Below are 3,799 nucleotides of genomic sequence, written 5' to 3' on the forward strand. Positions count from 1 at the left end.
AATAAAAAAGGAAAAATCAAATGGCTTATTAGGGAGGAGTGGAGGACAAAGCAAAGTGTTACCTTGCCATCATCAGCAAAGGCAGAAAAATAGAAGATGCTTAAGAAGGAGATTAGAATAAAATAGTTAATGTTAACTCTTGATTGACTACAAATCTCTTTAATATCCATAAATAGTGGTTGAAATGACGAATGTACCTTCTGAATTTCTCAGTAGCAAGCATTATCGATGATAGCTATGAGAAGTAAAGCGGTCTGTTATAGACACAACTCTAGCCTTGAATTGCCATAGGAAAACTCTCCACTCATAAGGCAAGTTGACCTTCCAAATTCTTTAGTTGTCTCTAGCATCGTTCTTTCGAAGAGCATAATAATAATTGGTATCCACGTTCCAGACTAATGAGGGCAATCACACAAACAAACGGAAATAGGAAATCAGATATTCAATAAGTCTGATATGGGTTTTGAAAGAATGAGCATGATAATCAGGTACTCCTCTTCATGGTTTAATATTTGAAAACCATCATAGACAAATGTGGAATGTGGTCTGTGATAGAAGGCAAATAAATACTTAATTTACTAATAGTGCAATTACAAAAAAAAGTTCACTCTTAAAAACATGAGACAAAGGTTTTGGACGCAGAAGAAAGGTTCCATAATAATGAGGAGTACCTATCATGTATATGGGATTCTTATTGCATTCTCCTTAGGCAGCCCAATCTGGACACTATCTTCTTCATCAGTGCATTCGTCCCTGTCTGATTTCAATGAGATCTTCGTTCTGTCAATAGCCCTTAGGTAGAAGTATTTAGTGGCACATCGAGAAGAGCATTCCCTTTAAGCGGTTTGACGGCATAACCTGTCCTTGCACACTCAGACCATGTATCTTCCTTCAGTTGGCTGTTTTTAGACGGCCGACAGAATATACATTGTGCCATTCAGAAATTATAATTGGAATAATAGCCAATAAGTAAATAGTAGTGTTGAGGAATATCCTTCCAATCACATACCTCGGTTTACTGAAGAGAGTCTCGCCACCATGAGAGACATTTGATAGATACAACACTACTGTTGCCATCAATGACTCGTCAAATCCCAGTCTAGCTTTATCGCCATAGTAATCAAGACACTCTCTAGTATCTTCATGAACATAATGCACAATTTGCACAGCCTCACTATTCTCTGTAAAGTATACGAACATCTTTTCATATGTACATGTACACGATCAAAGGCAACAACGATATAACAAAATGAAATTGAGGCCTAGAATCTGAAGAGACTAACAAAAGCACAATACCTTTAGGAAGAAAAATCCACCCAGAAATACGGTCCTCAATCCTCGCTACAATATCATCATTGACAAATGTAATAAAATTAAACGGTCTATGAATAAAAAATGTGATAATCGAAATGCAAGTGTATAAGAACTTGATAATCCAAGAAGCAAACACTATGTTTAAAAACACAAAACCAATGGAAATATAAGTTCCAACGAATAAGATGTCAAATTGTCTTATACCGTAGTAATTGGTTGTTTGTCTTTAATTTGTTCGCTTCATTTTTTTAGTATAAGAAGACAAAGTATATTTTTAGTATTATTAAAAATGACTAAATAAAGGACCAATCGGCCTAACACATAGGAGAGAAGATACCAAAATGAAGGTCAATCAAACAATCACTAATTCACTATAGTCCAAGTGAAGTTCTTACGGATAGATATTCATTTGATTACTTCGTGCAAAGAGGTGAAAAACTAAATACAGGTAAGCAAGTTCAATTCTCTTGGAACCCAAAGTAGAATTTCAGAATCTAAGATATGAATCCACTATAACGGATACTACATCGTAATAGGCGCTAAGACATGACATACCTAGAACTTTCGAAGCGGTGAGACGTTGGGTGGGATCGATCTGAGCATTCCAGTTGATCAAGTCCTTGGCGGATGCAGATATGTGATCAGATGGAAATTGCAAATTGGCAGCCCTGATAGAATCGAAAATCCTTAACTCAGTCTTCCCCCAAAATGGTGGCATCCCACTGAGAAGAATGTAAAGAATAACCCCAGCACATCAGACATCAGCAGCTTGGTTGTAGCCCCCAGCTAATACCTCAGGGGCTATATAAAATGGACTTCCAACTGTCCCTTGTAGACTTTTCCCTGTTCATAAAAAAACCAAATTGTTTACACCCCCACTACGCCTATTATAAGTTCGGGTTGATTCGATTCCCCCGCTTGCATAGTATTGTGTTTAAACTCGATATAACGTGAGCTATGCTAAAGGGTTTTTTGCAGCTAGCTACATTAGGTGATCTATCAAAGCTTCAACCAAGTCGGTCTAACTCCAACATAGTTTTAAAGTTGGTCTAACTCCAACAGAGCTTCAACCAAGAGGAAAATACCTTTGTGTTTTGCCAAAAGGAGAGGCGTTCACGGCAATCCAGAATTGTTCTAGTTCTTGCCGAGCATGCGCTCCTACTGTACATGGCTATCCTGCTCTTACTCTAAGCATACTTTCGAAAGGCATCTTGCCACTGTACTTGTCTATCTTGCTCTTGGTTTAAGTGGAACCCAAAGTGCTGCCACTCGTACATGGCCATCTTGCTCATGTTCTAGTTGTTGTCGGTCTTATCAAAAAACAAAACCGGAGGAAAGTTCACTTGGGTAATAGATAATGAAAACTACGTGTAGTTCTTATTTGTAGTTAAAAAGACCAATATGAAGCACACAAATCAGCAAAAATGGATATGAGTTTTGATGATTTACAATCACTTAAGATAAATAAAAGATCCAAGCCTTGTAACTTATCAAATAATTGTCCAACTCCAACTCAAGGAAATCACAAAGGCATTAAATCTATTCAAAATGAATGATTTAAGTTAGAGTGCTAAGCATTTAAAGCGCCTATGCACCAATTTGCAGAAATTCCCATGTACTTATGAACAACTTTAACACCTCTTCTCAAGCCTCACTTACATAAGAACGAAATACAAAAAAAATTGTTCATAATGTCCTAAAATTGCTGATTTCTCAAAATAAATCGGGCAAGTACTCGGTAAAACTACTTGTGATGCTTAGGCATTAAAACCAACATTCAGTTAAAGAGAAGAGTCCAATGGTGCCACCTCAGGCTAACATGTAACGTGGAAACCAATTCAATAATATATAATAATGACGCGCATACTTTCCTAGACCTAGACACCATAAATCAAACGATTTGGTGTTAAAATGATATGTTTTTTGTATAAAAATATTTGGTAATGGTAGGTTTCCAACTTCTGTAATACCTAAAGAAATCATTCCAAGGCATAGTAAAAAATAACCTACTGTATAGATATACAAATACTGATAAGAAATTTAAATAAAAACTCACTTACAGGAGTGATGTGCATTCTTTACTAACTGGTTTCAATCTCGCTATCGATAAACAATTAACTAATTGCTTGAATTGTTCGTGTAAGAAGCATCCAATAGCCATTGTCACAGTAATTAATGCTTAATATTCTCCATACTTCTTACCTATTTCAACTATATCTATCCACTTGCAATGTCGGATAAACCTAAAACCATTACCAACATTGATGATGAGCATTGGAAAAGGATTTGGGATAATATAACACTGAGATATGAGATATGCATTTAAATTTTTCAGTCATATCATATGAAGGTTTGGGACCTTACCTCATAGAGTGATCTTGCATTACCAAAAATGAAATCAATTGATCCTTGAATGTAACACTGGTAGAGGTAATGTGCTCCACTCAAGTCTAACAAAGTGTTCTATGAACCTACAATGTTAACC

The 3,799-nt window shown here is 36.2% G+C and overlaps 1 pseudogene; it reads right to left on the reverse strand.

The window, feature by feature from the left end:
• Positions 1-570: 570 nt before the first annotated feature.
• On the reverse strand, positions 571-2,597 carry LOC147519297 (putative prolyl 4-hydroxylase 6; annotated as a pseudogene).
• Between the last annotated feature and the right edge of the window lie 1,202 nt (positions 2,598-3,799).

The sequence above is a fragment of the Coptis chinensis genome, chromosome 2, assembly GCF_015680905.1.
Source record: "Coptis chinensis isolate HL-2020 chromosome 2, ASM1568090v1, whole genome shotgun sequence".
Taxonomy (NCBI): domain Eukaryota; kingdom Viridiplantae; phylum Streptophyta; class Magnoliopsida; order Ranunculales; family Ranunculaceae; genus Coptis; species Coptis chinensis.